The 21,806-nt window shown below is 39.0% G+C and overlaps 1 protein-coding gene and 1 pseudogene across 6 annotated transcripts in view; one reads left to right on the top strand and one right to left on the bottom strand.

The window, feature by feature from the left end:
- Nucleotides 1–1,902: 1,902 nt before the first annotated feature.
- Nucleotides 1,903–2,834, bottom strand: LOC122444877 (annotated as a pseudogene).
- A 1,504-nt stretch (nucleotides 2,835–4,338) lies between these two features.
- Nucleotides 4,339–21,806, top strand: part of YEATS2 (YEATS domain containing 2) — a 97,023-nt gene continuing 79,555 nt past the window's right edge. For 4 of the 6 annotated variants that reach the window (XM_043473584.1, XM_043473585.1, XM_043473586.1 and 1 more), the window contains exon 1: nucleotides 4,341–4,542. The gene's annotated coding sequence lies outside the window, so the exon portion shown is untranslated. Of the gene's footprint in view, nucleotides 4,543–4,632; nucleotides 4,739–21,806 lie in introns of those variants that run through there. The other 2 variants (XR_006270368.1, XM_043473583.1) reach the window with 2 other exon arrangements.

Below are 21,806 nucleotides of genomic sequence, written 5' to 3'. Positions count from 1 at the left end.
TCTTCTCCCAGTTCATTACCAAGTCTCTCAGTACTTTCTCCACCATTCTAGAATCTTTCTGTTTCCTTCCGTGTCCACAGCCCAGGTTAAGCTACCCTCATTTTTCACCTAGTTGATCAAATTGCTTTCCAACTGTGTGGCTGCTTCTCTGTTCACACATCCCTCTAGTCATTCCGCACCCATTTGCCAGGTCAAATACATTACTTTAAAAGGTCAAATTAAGTACAGTACTCTCCTGCTCAAAACCCTTTGATGACTTCCTGTTGCTTTTAGGTAAAGATCAAAATCTTAACACCACCTCCCTGCACAGTCTTATTCTTATCTGACTCTCAGCCCCAAACCCAGGCACTCTGCTCTCGTTGAAATTATCCTGGACTTCTCTCACTTTGTCTTAGGTTTTACCATGATCTGACAGCTCCTATTGCTTCCAGGTTTTACTTAATATTTTTTCAGGGAGGCCTTTTCTACCTCCATATTAAGTTTGGTCCCCCTGTGCTGTGCTCTCTTATCACCCTGCCCATTTACTTCCTAGAGCTTATTCCCGTTACTGAATTGTACACACCGGGTGATTATGTATAAAAATCTGAAGTTGTTATTTCTCTTCAAGTGATGCCAACATTCTCATGGGCTCCCATTCCTATTGGGGACTGGGCTAAATTTAAGCTTGCCATACCACTCAGCCTAAAAAAAGAATGAAATTTTGCCATTTGCAGCAACATGGACAGACTCAGAAGGCATTATGCTAAGTGAAATGTCAGAGAAAGGCAAGTACTGTATGATATCACTTATATGTGGAATCTAAAAAATACAACAAACTAGTGAATGAAACAAGAAAGAAGCAGACTCACATACATAGAGAACAAACTAGTGGTTACCCGTGGGGAGAGGGAGTGAAGAGCGGGAATACAGGCATAGAGGAAAGAAAGGGTTATCGTGGAATCACATGAAATCATGTGTGTGAAACTTTCAAAAACTGCAAAAGCACTATGGAATTTAAAGACTCTTTCATTCAATCTAAAAAAAGTACTCTGGTAAAACAAAAAAGATAGCTTGCCAATAAAGTTGTATGGTCTTAAACCATCTCATTTTGGGTGAAGAGTCAATTCAAAGTTACAGTCCTATCAGAACTTTCCCCTCCTCACTCTTGACTTCCAAAGATGGCCTGTGGGACTAAAGGGAAGCTTTGAGGCAGTGGCCAGAGGAGTCTTAGGTCTGTGTGCAGAGCTGTGAGCTATAGCCTAGGTCCTCATTGTCCCTCACAGCCATGTCCCTAATCATACCTGGTCACCAGGGCCCGTGTCAGCTGCTGAGGTTGTTGACTGTCAACTCATAATCTGTTGCTTTAGTACCTTGAGACTCTTATGTCTCACCTTCCCATCCCTGCTCCTCTCATCAGCTGACTGGGAGCACTTCAGCTCTTGTTGGGGTTTTCAGCTTTGCCCATCCTTGGGGGTCTTAGCCACATTCTCCAGCCATTACCTGCATGGTTCTCATGCTACTTTCTTCTTGCCTGGCAGAAGGCATAAGAGAAGTCTGGGTTTCTGGCACACCATCTGCAAATTGTGGACATGCAGCAGCACCATTTCAGATTCCTTATTCTCCCTAACGCAGCAGCTGTCTTTTCCTAAGCCCTGATCAATGTGAGACTTCTTTTTTTTTTTTTAACAGTTGGGTAAATTGTAATTTTTTTATTGGAAAACAAATATACAACTTGGAATGGATTTGAGGCAAATTGTGCCATAAGCAGATTTTCTTTAAGTGTCTAAAACAAAGTTTAAAAAGCAAGTTAACAATAAAAGAAAATGTTTCTGGTATAGGACCAACAGTACAAAAAAATAGTGTACGAGTACCTGGATAAAACACCCGTTTTGCAATAGTGCAACTTTTAAGTACATATTGTTGACTGTCCGTAGTCCACGCAGAGTTACAACTCCACACTTCAACAACAACATGCTGACAATTCCTAAAGAAAACTACTCAAAAAAAAAAAAAAAAAAGGCATAACCCAGATGTTCCCTCATTTGACCAACTCCATCTAAGTTTAGATGTGCAGAAGGGCTTAGATATATCCAGAGTAAGCCACATGCAACATGTTACTTGATCAATTTTCTAAAATAAGGTTTCAGGACAATGACAGTAAGATAAGAGAAGAAAACATGGAGGAATGAAGTCCTAATTACTATACATGCATATTTTTTTTGACAGTAGGGGGAAACCTTTTACAGATAAGTTACAAACAAAGAAAAGGCAAATAAACAATTTTGTACAAGAAATTTAACACATTCTGTACAATGTCTTCACTTTGCTCTCATCATTTGTACAAACTCTTCATAGTTTACTTGACCATCACCATCAATATCTGCTTCCCTGACATTTCATCAACCTCTTCATCTGTTAACTTCTCTCCAAGGTTTGTCATCACATGGCAGAGCTCTGCTGCACTAATATAGCCATTACCATCCTTATCAAACACACGGAATGCTTCTCTAATTTCTTCTTCACTGTCTGTGTCTTTCATTTTTCTTGCCATCATTGTCAGAAATTCCGGGAAGTCAATTGTGCCATTACCATCAGCATCTACTTCGTTGATCATGTCCTGTAACTCTGCTTCTGTGGGATTCTGCCCAAGAGACCTCATTACAGTTCCCAATTCCTTTGTTGTTATAGTTCCATCACCATCCTTGTCAAATAGTGAAAAAGCTTCTTTGAATTCTGCAATCTGCTCTTCAGTCAGTTGGTCAGCCATGCTGCAAGCGCTACCGGTCTCCGGGACGCAACCACACAACCACTCAGCTCGCTCGCTCCACTCGGACTCCAATGTGAGACTTCTGCCAGAATTGGGCAGCCTTCCAAGCTGGGCCAGAGGCAGTGGGCTTCAAGATTCCTTCACACTTAGGTGGATATTTCTAATCTCCTGCCTCAGGGTTAGATCCCCAAAGTAGGAAAATATAGATATGTCCATGCTGACCACTTATCCTATCTCTTTCTCTGTGAAATTTATTTTTATCTCCCAATTCCCATTCTCTTTTGGGTTTTAGCGTAAGGCTAAGTGAGTTCTTTCCTGGCTTTTCAGACTAGATTGACAGTCAATCTCACAAGGGCAGAAACTGTTTTGTTCATTTACAATCTGCAGTATCTAACCTAGTGCCAGGACATAGAATAGAAATACACAAAAAAATGTGCTAAACAAATATTGCTTTCTTTTAAAAGATATTTATTAATTTGGCTGCACCAGTTCTTAGTTGTGGCACATAAACTCTTAGCTGCAGCATGTGGGATCTAGTTCCCTGACCAGGGATGGAACCCAGGCCCCCAGCATTGGGAGTGCAGAGTCTTAGCCACTGGACCACAAGAGAAGTCTTGAACAAATATTTTTAATCTGCCTTTACCCTAAATAGACATTAAGATCAGGAGGCCAACAATGACATTTTATAAATCCCTGTATTCCCTTATTATGCAGGGCTTTGGAGTAAGTTCCTGGCCCCACTATTCATTTATTCAACAAATACATTTTGACTGCATACTATGTGTAATGCACTGGGCTTGCTATTGACAATATAGGAGTAAATCCTTTAAAACGTTTTTACTAGACATCAAACACATCCAAAAAGTTGATAACATATATGTAAACTGGAAAAAAAAAATGTAAAGGGTAACATTCTACCCTTTAAACCTTGGTAATTTCAATGGTAAATCTTTACCTAGTGAAGAAAACAGATTGAAGGGGGACAGAAATAGATCCCTGGAGACCAGACGTGAGGCTATAGCAGACTTGGGCAGATAGATGTGGGATTTGCTGTACTGGGGCAGAGGAAGAAGGAAAGGGAAGGCTGAGCTCAAGAGATGTTTAGGTGGAAAACAGTACTTGATGGACTGTTACTCACTAGTTTCATGACCTAGATAAGATCCAGCCTTTCTGAGCCTTCGTTTCTGCATCTGTAAAACAGGTTAGTAATAACTATAGTTATTTGTATCCCTAACACCTAGCACAAAGCTTGGTATACGATTACACACACGAAAATCATAGCTACTGTTTTCTTTGCTGTGGAAGCTTCATAAATGCCGGCAGAATATTTTCTTGGGGCTGCAACTTGCTTCCTTTCTCTAAGGAGAAAATTCTATATGATGGTGCCTTCACCAGAACAAACGCCCATTCTCCCCAGGCAGAAGTGCAGTGCAGGTCACGGTGAGAGTCTGGCACAGCCTCAGCCCGGCTCCGGCCCCGGCCCCGGCCCAGGCCCCGGCTCCGCCCACAACCTTGCGAGCTTTGTCCCCCCGCCCACAACCTCTCGAGCTCCGCCCCCGGAACCTCGCGCGTCGCCGCCGCCGCCGCGGCGCGCGCCCCGCCCCGTCCCTGGTGCTGACGTCTGGGCCAAACGGGCCGGGCGGGCGCCGCCGAGCCGTGTGCTTCCGCGGGCTTCGGGGTCGCTGGGGCCTTGTGGTGGGGCGGCTCTGCGGGGCTCGGCCCGCTTCCTCGCCTCCCCCGTGCCCTCTCGCGGCACCCGGCGGTGTCTGCGCTTCAGCCGGAGACCCAGAAAGAGGGTGAGTGTTGGCGGGAGCGAGATGGGACCGCCGGGCGCGCGCTCCGCTCTCCCGGGCATTGTCTGGGCGGGGGCGGCGCGGGCACGTGCGCGCCCCTCCCCCACCCCGCCTGAGGCGCCGGCCCCCTGGCTGAGGGAAGGGAGGGGGCGAGTAACTGTGGAGGGGAGAGGCCCCGGAGGAGGAAACTGGGTCCAGGGTGAGTGTGTGTGTCTGGGGAGTCTCCGCAGCGGGAACCCGGAATATGGGTGTGAGGGGGTGTTCTTTCTGAGGGGCACCGCGCTTTCTGAGAGGATATGGGTTCCCTGGGCCCCAGTGGCGGGAGCTTTTAGGATGTTAAACCTGGTGGCCTGCAGTGGGATTGGCGACGAAATTTGGCCCCAGCACCGGCAAGTTGTGAATTTATCAGCAAGAATCCTGGAATCTTCCTCCAACCTGTCGCCTTCCCTATCGTTCCTCTCCGCCTTGAAGGATGAGTAGGATTTAGAAAGGTGGAGGATATTCCAGGGTTGGTGCCCGCGTTAAAGCATCAGAGCTGTGAGACAGCGCGGGGTTGGGGTGAAAAGCTTGGGAAAATGAGTACTTGGGAAAAAGAAAGGCTGGTTTGGTGGGTTGTGGCCAGATTGCGGAAGACAGGTTTATCTCATAGTCTTTTTTTTTTTTTTTTTAATGAGTGTAATTATGTTTAAAAAAAAATAGAAGTGGAAGAAAATATCACCAGTAATTCTACAACCCTGGCTCCTCATTCTTAGAATTTTGGTGTTTGCTTGTATTTTCTTCTAAGCTTGTAAGTGTTACCGAGTTTTAACTACCATTTTGCATTCCCTTTTCTCGTTTACATGTTAAAATGCAATGTAATGTTATGTACTATTTAGCAATATAATTTACTTTCTTAATGAGCAAGGAGCAGGCATTCATAGAAAAATTTAAAAATAGGGAAAAGAAAAATGAGGAAGGGTACCTATAGTTTTATTGTGTGGAGTTATTATCATTGTATTTTCGGTTGTGGATGTTCTTTCAAAGATAGGAGCAGGTGAAGCTATTCTTAGGAATTTCATTTTTATGAGAATTCTTTGAAGGTTTTAAGAAGGAAAGCATAATCTGACTGCTGTGCGGAGGAAGAGAGCAAGAGTGGAAGCTGGAAGGTCGGTTAGTTTACAGTACTTTGGACTAGGTCCATGGTTTGGAGATGGAGGAGAGTAGAAAGATTAACAGATATTTTGGAGGTAGAATCAACAGGACTTGGAAATGAATTGGTAAGGGAAAGGGAGAACTCTGCTTTTTGATACTTGTTTTGAGCAACTTTGAGTAGATGGCAGCATTCAACTGAGAAGAATGGAAGAGAGCAGTTTGAGGTGGAAGAAATCATGAGTTCTGTTTTGGGTGTATTAAATTTGAAATGTATGTTAGATATGAGGTCGGTATATTGAGGAGGCAGTTGGATGTAAAGGTTTGGAGCTTCCAGAACAGAGCTTAGAGTTGGAGATAAAAATTTGGGAGTACTCAGTATATAGATGATATTCAAAGTTATGAGATCACCTGAGAGCACTTTATGGCAAATAGATGGGGAAACAGTGGCAGACTATTTTTTTGGGTTCCAAAATCACTGCAGATGGTGACTGCAGCCATGAAATTAAAAGACACTTACTCCTTGGAAGAAAAGTTACGACCAACCTAGACAGCATGTTAAAAAGCAGGGACATTACTTTGCCAACAAAGGTCCGTCTAGTTAAAGCTATGGTTTTTCCAGTAGTCATGTATGGATGTGAGAGTTGGACTATAAAGAAAGCTGAGCGCCTTAGAATTGATGCTTTTGAACTGTGGAGCTGGAGAAAACCCTTGAGAGTCCCTTGGACTGCAAGGAGATCCAACCAGTCCATCCTAAAGGAGATCAGTCCTGGGTGTTCATTGGAAGGACTGATGTTGAAGCCGAAACTCCACAATACTTTGGCCACCTGATGCGAAGAACTCACTCATTTGAAAAGACCCTGATGGTGGGAAAGATTGAATGTGGGAGAAGGGGACAACAGAGGATGAGATCACCGACTTGGTGGACATGAGTTTGTGTAAACTCCGGGAGTTGGTGGTAGACAGGGAGGCCTGGGGTGCTGCAGCCCATGGGGTCACAAAGAGTCGGATACGACTGAGCAGCTGAACTGAGAGAGCACTTAGGTAAAAACTATATAGAAAAGTGAATAATTGAGTAAGGCTCAGGCATTCTAATGCTTGAAGATCTTATAGAGGAAGAAGATTGAGCACAGGACAGAAGGAATAGCCAGTGAGGTAGGAGAAAAAGCAGAAAACTAGTATCATGGGAGCCATGAGAAATAAGCTTCTGGTCCACAGAGTCTTGGTTCCTCAGTGCTTCTGAGATGTTTAATGAGGTGCTCACTTGGATTTGGCAACACAGAGGTTATTAGTTTGGTCATTGGTGTTACTAACCAAACTGGAAGTTGGAGGTGGAAACAGATGGAAGTAATTGAATGGGAGTGAGGAAGAGAAGACAGTGAGTGTCAATTAGGAGCAAGTGTCCCTTGTTCAACACACCTTATTTTCATCTCTCCCCAAACTAAATTTGATAGTTGAAAATGGTGTCTTGTTTCATGTTTCATTCCTTTATTACTAATATGTTTGAACATTTTTTCACTTTTATTGGCCATTTGTGAATTTCTCTTCCTGTCCTCTGTGCATCTTTTTATTTGTGCTTGTCATTTTCTAATTGATTTTCTAATTATCAGAAGCTCTGTAGATTCTAAAAATATGTAGCCTGGTGTAGAGCTTACAGAATTGTCCCCCTTATGTGTCTCCCCCAGAATAAATGAATTTATTATCTGTACTCCATCAGGAAGAACATAGTTATTAATGGAAAAACCATACTTAACCATTTAACTTTTATGTATACATTTTTTCAATTGTAGTAAAATACCCAACATAAAATTTACCACCATAACCATTTTTCACTGGTGTTAAATACATTCATACCATTGTGCAGCCATTACCACCATAGATCTCCACAGCTCTTTTCATCTTGTAAAACTGAAACTCTGTACCCACTAAACAATAACTTCTCATTTCCTCCTCACCCCTAGCCTATGGCAGTCACCATTCAGCTTTCTGTCTCTGTGTTATTGACTACTCTGAATATCTCATATAAGTGGAATCAAACAGTATTTGTCTTTTCGTGACAAGTTTATTTTACTTAGCATAATGTCCTGAAGGTTCATCCATGTTGTAGCTTATATCTGGATTTCATTCCTTTTTAAGGCTAGATAATATTCCAGTGTCTGTATGCTTGTTCTTACTGGTCAGTCGTGACTGACTCTGAGACCCCATGAACTGTAGCCTGACGGGCTCCTGTGTCCATGGGATTATCACAGAAAGAATACTGCAGTAGGTTGCCATTTCCTACTCTAGGGAATCTTCCCAACCCCGGGATCAAACCCTCTCTCTTGCATCTCCTGCATTGGCAGGTGGGTTCTTTACCATTGTGCCACCTGGGAAGCCCCCTGACTGTCTCCTAGAGTTTGCTGAAATTCTTGTCAGTTGAGTCCTTGATACTATCTGATTATCTCATCTTCTGCCGCCCCCTTCTCCTTTCTCCTTCAGTCTTTCCCACCATCCGGGTCTTTGGTGGCCAAAGTATTGGAGCTTCAGCATCAGTTCTTCCAATGAATATTCAGAATTGATTTCCTTTAGGATTGACTGGTTTGATTTCCTCAGAGTCTAAGGGACTCTAAAGTGTCTTCTCCAGCACCACAGTTCAAAATTATCAGTTCTTCGGCTCAGCCTTCTTTCTTACCGAACTCTCACATCCATACATGACTGCTGGAAAAACGATAGCTTTAACTATGTGGACCTTTGTCGGCAAAGTGATGTCTCTGGTTTTTAACATGCTGTCTCAGTTTGTCAGAGCTTTCCTTCCAAGGAGCAGGCGTCTTTTCATTTCATGGCTGCCGTTGCCATCCGCAGTGATTTTGGAACCCAAGAAAATAAAGTCTGTCATTGCTTCCACTCTTCCCCCCTTCTGTTTGCCATGAAGTGACAGGACCAGATTCTTATTTTTTTGAATGTTGAGTTTCAAGCCAGCTTTTTCACTCTTCTCTTTTACCCCATCAAGAGGCTCTTTAGTTCCTCTTCATTAGCTCCATACCATTAGAGCGGTATAATCTGCATATCTGAGGTTGTTGATATTTCTTCTAGTAATCTTGATTATTCCTGTTTGTGATTCATCCAGCCTGGCATTTCACATAATGTACTCTGTCTATACGTTAAATAAGCAGGGTGACAATATACAGCTTTGTCGTACTTGTTTCCTAATTTTGAACCAGTCCATTGTTCCACGTCCAGTGCTAACTTTTGCTTCTTGACCTGCATACAGGTTTCTCAGGAGACAGGTAGGGTGGTCTGGTACTCCTATCTCTCTAAGAATTTTCCACAGTTTGTTGTGAGCCACACAAAGACTTTTGTTTAGTTGATGAAGCAGAAGTAAATGTTTTTCTGGAACTCCCTTGCTTTCTCCATGATCCAACGGAATGTTGGCAATTTGATCTCTGGTTCCTCTGCCTTTTCTAAATCCAGCTTGTACATCTGGAAGTTCTCAGTTCACATCTTGTTGAAGCCTAGCCTGAAGGATTTTGAGCATTACCTTGCTAGCATGTGAAATGAGCGCAGTTGTGAGGTAGTTTGAACATTCTTTGGCATTGCCCTTCTTTGGGATTGGAATGAAAATTGACCTTTCCCCTTTGTCATGACAAGGCTGTGATCCATGAAGGAGCCATATGTACGTCTGTATGTACCACATTTTATCTATTCATCTATTAATGAACTTGTTTCCATCTTTTGGCTCTTGTGAATAATACTCCTAGGAACATGGGTGCATAGATACCTGTTTGAGTCCCTGCTTTCAGTTTTATGGGCTATTTACCTGGAAGTGAGATTGCTGGATCATACAGTAATTCTGTTTTTAATATTTTGAAGAACCTCCTCACTGTTTTCCATAGTAGCTGCCCCATTTTGTATTTCCACCAGCAGTGCACAAGGGTTCCAATTTCTTCACATTCTTGCCAACACTTTTCTGGTGGGTTTTATTTATTTTCCATTTATTTATTTTTGATAGTAGCCATCCTAATGGTGTTAGGTGATAATCTCTATGTTTTTGATTTGCACTTCCCTGATATTAGTGATGTTGAGTATCTTTTCATGTGCTTATTGGCCATTTGTATATCTTTGCAGAAATGTCAATTCAAATTCTTTTATCCATTTTAAATCAAGCTTTGTATTTAGGTCTTTGATCCATTTCGAGTTAATTTTTGTTAATTGAGGCATTAGTAAAGGGTCCAACGTCTTTTTTTTTTTTTTGCATATAAATGTCCAGTTTTCCTAGCAATATTTATTGAAAAGCCTTTTTTCCCCCGACTGAATGGTCTTGGCACCCAAGTCAGAAATCATTTGACCATATATGCAAGAGTTTATTCTGGGCTCTCTATTTTATTCCATCTGTTTATATATCTGTTTTTATGCTAATACCATATTGTTTTGGGTACCACACTGGCTTCTGTTAAGTTTTGGAATCCGGAAATGCGAGTCCTCCAGTGAGGACTCCAGTTTTGTTCTTTTTCAAAATTGTTTTGATTATTTAGGGTCCCTTGAGATTACATATAAATTTTAGTGTGAGTTTTTCTGTTTTCGCAAAAAATGTCTTTGAAATTTTGATAGGGATTGCATTGAATTTGTAGATGGCTTTGGGTAGTATTGACTAATAATATTAGTCTTCCAATCCATGAAAATGAAGTGTGTTACCATTTATTTGTCTTCTTTAATTTCTTTTAAGCAATATTTTGTAGTTTTCATTGTGTAAGTTTATTTTCTTGGTTAATTCTAAGTATTTTATCCTTTTTGATGCTTTTATAAATGGAACATATTATAATTTCTTTGTCAATTGTTGATTATTAGTATATAGAAATGTAACTGATTTTTATGTGTTGACTTGGTATCTTGCTTTTTGCTGTTCATTTATTCTAAGTTTTTTGGTAGCATCTTTAGAGCTTTCTACATACAAGGTCGTATCCCCCCATATTAAAATTCCCTTATATTCATTCAGTGAATACACTATAATTTGCTATGGACTATTTCCAGTTTTTTTAATTATAAAATATACAGATAGAGGAGAACTAATACTTAATACTTTAAGTTTTAAATCTGTAAGAACATCCTATGTATGTGTGTCACCAGGCTTGAGAGTCTTTCCTTAGGATAGATTCTCAGAAATACTTGATCCTCTTCTCTCTTTGCATTCAGTCATAGAGAATAGAATTCTTCACTGCCATCTCCTTAAATTGGCCCCAACTTCTCTGCCTTTAAACCTGCCCCCGTTTCAGCCTGTTTTCTACACTGCTGTTGAATGGAGGGTGAGTCAGGTTCGGTGCACTTTTCCTTTATAGAAAATAAGACTTATGCAGCAGATTGTTTCTATAGTATCTGTTGAATGGGAGTTAGAAAGAAAAAGTTTCTTGAAGGCTGGGGTGCACTTCATAGATGAGTTGAAGGATGAATAGCATTTCAGTAAGTGGAGAGAAGGTAGAGATGAAACATGAACCTGTTGGAAGGTAATAAGGAGAAGTTCAGGCATGTGAACTTTGATGACTGCAGACAAGGAGAGGTAGAAGAACTAGTTCCACTAACCAAGGATTGTTTATTCTGTTGATCTCAAGAGTGAGTTTGGGGTAAGTGTGGGGAGAGACCTGTTCTGTGGTGGTAATGAAGGCTGATGGTGACCAGAATGCTGAGCAGGCAGGGCCTTAAACTTTATCTGTAATGTTTTATTTACAGAATTGTGCATACATTGGTGATTGTTATCTATTTTGTTTTTTAATTAGTTTATTGGAGAGTATATATCCTTTTTTATTGAGATGTAATTCACATTGGACTATAGCTTGCCAGGCCTTTGTCCAGGGGATCTTCCAGGCAAGAATACTGGAGTGGGTTGCCATTTTCTCCTCCAGGGGACCTTCCTGACCCAGGGATTGAACTTGTGTCTCCTACATTGGCATGCAATTTCTTTACTACTGAGCCACCTGGGCAGGCCTGTGCAACCATTACTATTATCTAATTCTATAGCATTTTCCTGATTCCAGGAACAAGCCCCATACCTATTTGCAGTCAGTCCCGGTTCCTTCCACCCCTCCTCCCCTGGCAGCCATTTTCTGTGTCTAGGGATTTGCCTGTTTCTGGGTATTTCCTGGAAATATTGGATTGGTGCAAACATAATTGCACTTTCGGACTGTGAATTTTGAATCAAGGCTCAAACACATGTTTATTAATCAAAATAGGAACCATTATAGTCAACACAGTTTTGCCAGTGAGAAATAAGTTGGCTTATTCCTGTAGTGTAAAAATCTGTTCTTTGGAAACAGACTTTTGGACTGTGGGAGAAGGCTAGGGTGGGATAATTTGAGAGAATAGCATTGAAACATATATATTACCATATGTGAAATAGATGACCAATCCAAATTCAATGCATGAAAAAGGGCACTCAAAGCTGGTGCACTGGGACAACCCAGAGGGGTGGAATGGGGAGGGAGGTGGGAGGGGGGCTTGGGACTGGGGGACACATGTACACCCATGGCTGATTCATGTCAACGTGTGGCAAAACCCACCACAATATTGTAAAATAATTAGCCTCCAATTAAAATAAATTAAAAAATCTGTTCTTTGTGATTTGATGAACTCTTGGAAAGCATTTTTTGCCTCCTCCTGGTTGTGGAAACATTTTCCCTGCAAAAACTTGTCAAGATGCTTGAAGAAGAGTGGTAGTCAGTTGGTTAGAGGTCAGGTGAATATGGCAGATGAGGCAAAACTTCGTAGCTCAATTGGTTCAACTTTTGAAGAGTTGGTCATGCAACGTGTGGTCAGGCATTGTCATGGAAAAGAATTGGGCCGTTTCTGTTGACCATTGTTGGTTCAGGGATTGCAGTTTTCAGGTGCATCTCATTGATTTGCTGAGCCTACTTCTCAGACGTAATAGTTTCGCTGGTTTCAGAAAGCTGTAGTGGATCAGATGGGCTGCAGACCACCAGTGACCATGACCTTTTTTTGGTGCAAGTTTGGCTTTGGAGCTGCTTTTCTTGATCCAGCCACTGAACTAGTCATTGCCAGTTGTCGAATAAAATTCACTTTTTGTCGCATATCACAATCCGATTGAGAAATGGTTTGTTGTTGTTGTATAGAATAAGAGAAGACGACACTTGAAAATCAAGTTTTTTTGATTTTTGGTCAGCTCATGAGACACCCACTTACTGAGCTTTTTCACCTTTCCAGTTTGCTTCAAATGCTGAATGACTGTAGAATGGTTGACATTGAATTCTTTGTCAACAACTTGTGTAGTTGTAAGAGGATCAGCTTTGATTGCTCTCAGTTGGTCATTGTCAATTTCTGATGGCTGGCCACTATACTCCTAATCTTCAAGGCTCTCATTTCCTTTGCAAAACTTCTTGAACCACCACTGCACTGTACATTTGTTGGCAATTCCTGGACCAAATGCATTGTTGATGTTGTGAGCTGTCTGCACTACATTATGACCTATTTTGAACATGAATAAGAAAATCACTTGAATTTGCTTTTTGTCTATCATCATTACCATAGTCTAAAATAAATAGAAAATGCACAGTAATAAGTTATTAGCTAAAAAAAAACCCATAAAGTGAGAAATGCATATTAAAATGATGGATAACATAACCACATTTATTTAAGAATGTATTCCAGTATCCAGTGGCAAAATTCAACAATGAAAAACCACAATTACTTTTGCACCAATCTTATAATCAAATAAATGTGGCCTTTTGTATTTGGCTTCTTTCATTTAATTAGCATGGTATATTCAGAGTTGATCTGTGTCAGTACTTCATCCTTTTTTATTGCTTAAAAATCCATTGTATGACTGTTACCACATTTTGTTTATCCAGTCATCAAAGGATAGACATTTAAGTTGCTTCCATTTTTTTTTCACTGTTATGAATAATGTTGTTGTGAACATTCACACACATACAAGTTTTAGTATGGACATATGTTTTCAGTTCTGTTGTATATTTACCTAGGTGTGGAGTTGCTAGGTCACATAGTAATACTGTGTTTAACTTTTTGAGGAACTGCCAAACTTTTCCACAGCAGCTGCACTATTTTACATTTCCACCAACAATGTGTGAGGGTTCACACTGTATTCTTTATACGTTTTTTGACAGCCTATATTTAATATTTGTGTGTGTTTAAATAGCTTCATTGAGGGACAGTTGGCATACCACAAACTGCACACATATAAACTGTATGACATGATAAGTTTTGATATATTTATGCATCTGTGAAAACATCACCACAGTCAAGATAGTAAACATATGCATCGTCCCCCAATTTTTTCTCGTCCCTTCATGATCCTTCTTTCTCCCTTCCCCATTGTTTCCTCATACCAGGACAACCACTGATCAGGTTTCTGTCATTATAGACTCGTTTGCATTTTGTAAAAATGTTACCATTGTAGTATATTCTTTTTTCTTAAGCTTGCTTCTTTTCCTCCGTATCCTTTTGAGATTAATTCGTGTTGTGTTGCATGTAGCAGTTAGTTCTTTTTTACTGATGAATATATTGTATGGATGTGTCGCAATTTGTTTATCCATTCACCTTTTAATGGACATTTGGGTTGTTTCTAGTTTTTGGCTGTTACAAATAAAATTGCTGTGAACATTTGTTTTTGTATGGACATGAGCTTTTATTTCTCTTGGGTAATACCTAGGAGTGGAATGGCTGGGTCATATGGTGGTTTAGTCACTAAGTTGCGTCTGACTCTTGTGACCCCATGGACTTGTGACCCCATAGCCTGCCAGGCTCCTCTGTTCCTGGGATTCTCCAGGCAAAAATACTGGAGTAGGTTGCCATTTCCTTCTCCAGGGGATCTTCCCAACCCAGGAATTGAACCTGGGTCCTCCTGCATTGCAGGCATGTTCTTTAGCGATTTAGCTACAAACTGCCAAACTGTTTTCCAGAGTAGTTTTACCATTTTTACCTTCCCACTACCAGTGAATGAAAGTTCCAGATGTTTCACATTCTCTGTAGTTTTTTTTTTTTTTCATTATCTGTAGTTTTGTCTTTTCAACATACAGAGAAGTAACAAGAAAACAGAAAAAGGCATAAAGACACCCATAATCCATCTCCCAGGTTAGTCCTTTTGGTATTTTCCTCCCCCTAAGTAATGCATGTACACGGTTAGAAAATTCAGACATTGTAGTCAGGAGTAAAATGAAAAGCAAAACGACTGCCCAGAGGCAACTATTGTTGTTCAATTTTTATCCTTTTTTCTAAAAAAATCTATACACCATCTACCAGCATTTGTGGGGGAAGGGGGGATCGCTCTGCTCTTTCTTCTAGTTTACATAGAAAGAAAGTATACAAACCATTTGCACCTTGGTTTTTTTCACTTTACAGTGTATTTTAGAAGTATTTCCGTATCAGCACATTCATTTTAATGGCTACGTTGCCAAACAGTTTTGCTATAAGAAAACACAAATTTGGACTTTCCCGGTGGTGCAGTTGGTAAGAATCTGCCAGTGCAGGGGACCATGGGTTCAATCCCTGGTCTGGGAAGATTCCACATGCCACAGAGCAACTGAGCCCTCGAGCTGCAATTGCTGAAACCTGCATGCTCTAGTGTCTGTGCTCTGCAACAAGAAGAGCCACCACAATGAGAAGCCCACACACCACATTGAAGAGGAGGCCCTGCTTGCTGTAACTGGAGAAAGCCCACACAAAGCAGCAATGAAGATCCAGTGCATCCAAAAATAAATATTTTTTAAAAAAAGAAAGAAGAAAACATGAGTTTGTTTTAATGCAGTTGATAGGTTAGGGAACTATTTGAGTATAATATGGATTTCACATTTCATATTTTTGTGTCTCATCTGCAGGAAATGCTAGGTAAATGCAAAAAAGTGCACCCTCCTGAGCTGAACCACAACAGAAATATGCAGATCCCCTTCTAGGTACACACCTTAGATATCCTCCAGCAGCCTCAGTTTACTTATGTGTTATGAGCCACACCTATCCTCATCTGGTATTATTAAAGTTTTCTGTTGATTTCAGATTAGCCTGCTACCACTTCACGGTAACTTATAAGCTGTAACCTTTCAATGCTCACTTCCACAAGTAAAACTTAATTTCACAAGGTAAAGTGTCATATTGTAGCATTTATATATTTCTTAACCCATTTAATGTGTAAAACTGCTGCCATTTTTATTAGATTCCCTTTTTATTTGATTATCTTTTTTTAAATTAAATGTTGCTACTAAAATTTTTGAGTGTTGTGCCAAAACCCATTTTTCCCATAAGCCTTATGGTTTTCATTATGCAATTTTATGGTGTGATGATTTTTAGGAATGCATATGTCACATTACAGTGGAACTGATTTATTCCATAATATGTACATAATTTATTTTTAAACTTATTTTTGAAAATTGTGAAATACATCATATATATATATGCTAAGGAGCACATATAATAAGAAGGTATGTTTTAAAGAAGACAAATAAGATATCAAATACATACTTAGCTACAACTGAGCTTAAGAGATAGAAGATCGCTAATACTTTTGAACCTCCTTGTGTCCCTCTCACTGATCATTTTATACTTTTTTGAATATCTGAACTATTTGATGAAAAAATTAAATTTTAAAGTGTTAACAGTCTGTGCCTCTGGTCTTGCTAATGTTGATTCCCTGGCTGACTGTCCTGCTTTCCTGAAAGTGCACACATAGCACGTACATGCATATTTGGGGGAGGATAATCTGTAAATTGATTTCTGTTTAAGGTTAATAAATCATAAGTTTGTCATTGTTATTTTTTTGGTAATAGCTTTCTTGAGATCTGATTCACATACCGTAAAATTCACTCTTTTAAAGTGTAAGTGTATTTTTTTTAGTATACCTACAAAGTTGTGCAACTATTGCTATATCTAATTCCAGAAAATGAATAGATAAATTTTTGTAAATAGGTAGATTTTCTAGATTTAGGCAGTGTTTATCTAAAGAAAAACCAATTTTTAAAAAATGTCTTACGTTTTAAGGTACTAGTTTTCTTTCTAGAATCTCAGCTCCCAGTAGAAAGGCTTGAGACTTATCCCCATAGGATTTATTGTCAGTTTGAAAGCTCTAGTGAAAAATCCCTGTTTAGTGAAGTGTGCAAGATTTGGCTTAATTTACATACGCTCAGTGACTGTGTCTAGGAGTTTGACACAGTCTTGATCTGGTCCAGTTCCTTCCTTTCCTTTCCAACCTGGACTAAAGACAAATCTACACCCTTCTCCCCCACCCCCTTTTTTTGGCTTCTCTTGGAAAGAAAACTTTTATGGCTTCATAACTGAAACAACAATTGTCATATGAGTTAGAATTACCACTTTAGATAATTCCAATGATTTTTGTCCAAAAATGGCTCTAAGGAAGTTACGGGGATGTTATATGGCCTACCTTCTGTCCACTTAAGAAGAATTCACTGTAAGTATCTCAAAACTCCTAAATATTCCAGATGGCTCAGTCTGGAGTATGTCAAAGGGATGGGGTAAAGTAAAACCCCCCTCAGGCCAGCTCTCCAGTTGTTGCAGTAATACAATGGATAGAAGCAGGGCACCTATAATTTAAACTAGCTGTTTGATCTTAAATTCTTTTTCTTGTTACTTTATAAGATTGGAGACAGAGTTCGGTCATGAATGCATCCTGGGACAGACCTTATATAGCAACTTCTGTATTTTAAGCAGTTTTGTTTATAGTTGGAAAGTAGGTGTCTTGGACCTGAAATATGTAGTGCTTAAATAACTAAGTAGTTTTTTTGAGCTCAGCTGTTTACATGTCACATTGGGATGGCCACATCAACTGAGTGACTCACGTCACTTTGGTGCTAATAACCAACCTCTGTCAGTTTTCGACCATTCTGGTCCAGTGTTAACATTGTGGCTGTTACAGGTCTAAAAAAAAGACCTATTTTTTTTCCCATACCAGATGAGTTAAAGATGGAAAAGGTATTAAATTTGTGGGTGGCAGACATGAACAGAAGGCAGGGTTCAGTACTATCCTGTTCTAGCCATTCACTGGTGGTCTTGAAATGTATCCCCTACAGATAAGGGGAGACTACTGTGTACTTGGTTTTGTGTATAAAACCTAGTGTAGAATAACCAGGATGGAGTTTTTGTCAGTACCACTTTAAGTGAATATCAGAACAAAATCTTCTCTTAAGCTGGCTATTTTTAGTTTGCAAAATGTAATTTATGAAATGGATGATATGTATTTGGATTACTGAAAGTCAATTGATTTAAATATTCCTAAAGGTCCAGTGTTAGAGATATGTCGTGGAAATCACCTTACTTCAGGATCTCCCCAATACTTTATTGCTGGTAATAAAACTTTCTAGTCATGATGAACTGTTCTTTTAATATCCTGCTGGATTTCATTTTGTATCTGTGCATATTTACAAATGAAACTGGAGTGTCCTTTCCCTCTAAGGATGCCTTTTGACTATAGGTTTAGATATATTCTTTTTGTTGATAATTTAAAAATAGTTTGTTATTCTCATTTCCTTCTTTCATATCATAGTGAGTTTTTGTTATTGTCACGTTTAATTTTATTGAAATCAGAGAATATGGTTATAATATTTCCTAATTTTGCAATAATTTCTTCATATGACTTACATGATTTAATTTAATGAATTTTTGTAGCTATTTCAAACAGAATATTCCTTTAGGTTCAGAGTTGTAAAGTCTGGCTTGTAAATTGCATTATGTATGTCATCTGTATTTTTATCTGGTTTTTTTTTTTTTAGTCTTCTAAATTTATGAGAGAGAGATGTTCAGATTCTCTTATGATTGTGATTTTCTTAAATTCTTTTATTTCTGGTTTGTTTTGTATGTCTTGACATGATGTTGTTTGATGTATAGTTTGATATATCTTTGTGATTGTGTCTTTTTAATAGTAACATACTCTTTTCTGTATTAAATGTTTTTTGCCTTAATTTATTCTCTCTGTTATTAATCTTGCCATGGCTGCTATCTTTTTGTTTGCATGTGTGTGTATATAATAATTTTGTGTCTGGCATCTTTTACTTACCATAAGTATTTTGTGATGTATTCCTGTTGTTGGTTGGATCAGGAGTTCATTAGTTATACTACAGTTGTTTACCCATTCTCCTGTTTCTTTTTTTGTAGATATTTTTGAAATGTTTATTTGGTTAATAGGGGAGAATGGATTCTTTCATTCAAATGCTTAATAAAGGAGCACTGATTGTCTTATTTACCAAGGAGAAGATATTCTTTTTGAAACGAAAAATATAAAAAGGACAGGGCTGAAGAATTACAAAATCATTATTAACATATTAGGAACATTGTATGGAAGCAGATGGAAAATGATTGTATTGCTACTCCTGTCCCCCCTCTTAAATCAGATAGGAAAAATCATCTTTAGTGAAAGCACAGAACTCAGTAATTCTGATGAGATTCAAATGCCATGAGATCATAGAACTGTATATTGAGAAGGTACCTCATTTAGCAAAGTTTTGAAGAACCTTATCAGATTTAATTTCAAGAGTTGTCCTTATCTTATATGGTTTGGTATTTGTAAGACAGGTTTCCAGGACTAGATTCTTTCTAGAGATTCTACGTCTTGTCTAGCTTTAGAACTTTTAGTAAACCTTTGAGAACCTTTTACTGAGAATTTCTAGTGACTCTATATTACATCATTTGTTTGTATTTAAATTACACAGTTTTCTTTAAAAATTTATTTTTATTTTGGCATTTATTTCAAAGTATAGAGCATTAAAAGATTGTGTTTTCTTTGTGGTCTTTAACCTTTTTCAAAAACTCAGATTTGTTTATCTTATTTGAATGGGTGTGATAACAGGGTAGTTTTGCTTTCTTACATTGTACATGGAGGTGAGGAAATGTGTATTTTTAAAGTTTAAGTTGATAGTGTTTGCTTTTTATAAATAGAGGCTATTTCAGAGAGACAAAAATTTTAAATTAGAGGACTCAGCATTACATACTTTTCTGTATTTGGATTTGGTCCCTTGGTATGGAGAAAACCCTTTCTCACAAATTATAAGCAGTAACTGATTTAAAAAAAAAAACAGTTTATGGGTCAGCATTCTTTTCAATTTCATTTGATTCAAAACCTTAAGAGGTTTAATAGGACATTTTGTTTCAAACTTGAACCTGACACTAACAGCTGTTCATATTTCCTTTTCATAAATCTCAGGATTAAACAAGATGAATCCCAAACTTACTCTTACATGGATCATTTGTTAGACATTCGACTCACTGCATCACAGTGAGAGCCTGCCTTGGCACATGTGCCTACCCTTAGCTAGCATATACTTGAATGTGCCATGTGTGTCCTTTAATATTGTTCTTTAGAACAGAAACATCTGAATTATTAAAAATGCTCATTAAGACAAATCTTCCTGATTATATTCGTCGGGAACTCAAATCTATACCCAGGGATAACAGGAAAAGCTTTATTACAGTGGCTGCATGATATAAGAATTACCTTGGCAGCATAAGTTCACTCATTGGTTTTCTTCCTTACTCAGCCCACCTCTGCTCCACCACCATATGCTTCTATTTTCCTCCTCCTGTTCTCCCAGTTTTAGAGCAAAAGTAAAGAGAATTTTGCTTTGTCCCTTATGTGACAGTAAAACAAAAGACTATTTTCTTCAAGAATCCACAGCCTTTGCAGGAGGAGCCACCACTGCTCAAGAGAGTACTTGGGGAGATGAGGTATGGGAGGAGAATAGGAACATGAATCCACAGGATGAATGAGTGAAGGTGGTGCTGGACACACTCATCTTTACGGATAGTCCAGTAAGACTCTTGGCAAACTGTAGAAGATAGCTGGTCACTGAGGAAACGGTATGGCGCAAAACAGACGGGAAATCTGCTGGACTGTATCTCCCTCTGATTCCAGGTTTATCTTGAGACTAGGAGGTTGTTTTCATTGTTTTTCTTTATGCAAGGGAGAGGAATGGGGTTTATTGATTTTTAAGAAAGTATTCTTTGTGTAACTGCCTAAGATTTTTTCAGGTTTTCTGTAACTAGTTTCAGGCCAAATGAAGAAGGCTAGAAGAATAATACCTTACTCTCACTTTTTATAAGCTTTAAAAATAGAAAATATTGTTGGATTCAGGACCTTTCCAAAAATACTCACCTGTATTCTAAATTAGAGCTGATAGGTGGTGATTGTGAACAAACATTAAAGGGCTTGATTTAGAATGTTTATAAATGGTGGGGGATTTTTATAAATGCTGTAGGACATTTTTAGGCTTCAGTTCAGTTCAGCCGCTCAGTCGTGTCCGATTCTTTGCGACCCTGTGAACCACAGCACTCCAGGCCTCCCTGTCCATCACCAATTCCCGGAGTTTACCCAAACTCATGTCCTTTGAGTCGGTGATGCCATCCAACCATCTCATCCTCTGTTATCCCCTTCTCTTCTTGCCCTCAATCTTTCCCAGCATCAGGGTCTTTTTAGGCTTAGGGCTGTTTTAAAGATAACAATGATAGGAAAAATGTTTTCCTAGATCCATGATTTACCTACATTCATAAAATTAGATAATGAGTCTCTCCCAGCCTCTCCCACTTATACCTCTGAGATGAGTGAAAGAACTGAACTAAGCGCTGAGAGGCTTTTAAATTGTTATTTCTGTTTGAACTCTGAATGGATAAAAAAAATTTTCAAGTTAATGTTTTATTTTCATTAATTATATTTTAAAACTTTTTATTGCTTTAGTAAATTCATATTGTATATTTTTGTCTTTGGCTAGATAAGCAATTTCCATCAGTGGTAAAGGAGAGGTTTGGAAATCAGGGAGCTCTTCTTGTCTTTTCTGTGTCATAGATTAATCCTCTAAGGGGCACCTCCTCTAACCTCCCTGGACCTGTTTTCTTAGCTGTATGTCAGTAGACTCACTGCCCAGTAAAGGAAACACCCACCATACGCAGTGCTTATTCAGCCTTTGTAATTTGACTAGTTCAAATTGGGGTGTGCTCTAAGTGTAAAAGTCTTAGTGCAAAGATAAGAACGTAAGATATCTTACTGATAATTGGTTTATATTGAATATATCATTAGAAGGATAATATTTTGGGTACATTAGTTAAATGAAATATATTATTAAAATTAATTTCTTTTTCCTTTTTAAAACGTGGCCACTAGAAAAATTTTAATTGTTTGTGGCTCTCACATTATGTGTCTTTTGGAC

This window comes from Cervus canadensis, chromosome 7 (genome assembly GCF_019320065.1).
Source record: "Cervus canadensis isolate Bull #8, Minnesota chromosome 7, ASM1932006v1, whole genome shotgun sequence".
Taxonomy (NCBI): Eukaryota; Metazoa; Chordata; class Mammalia; order Artiodactyla; family Cervidae; genus Cervus; species Cervus canadensis.
This window is presented reverse-complemented; position numbering and strand designations above follow the sequence as displayed.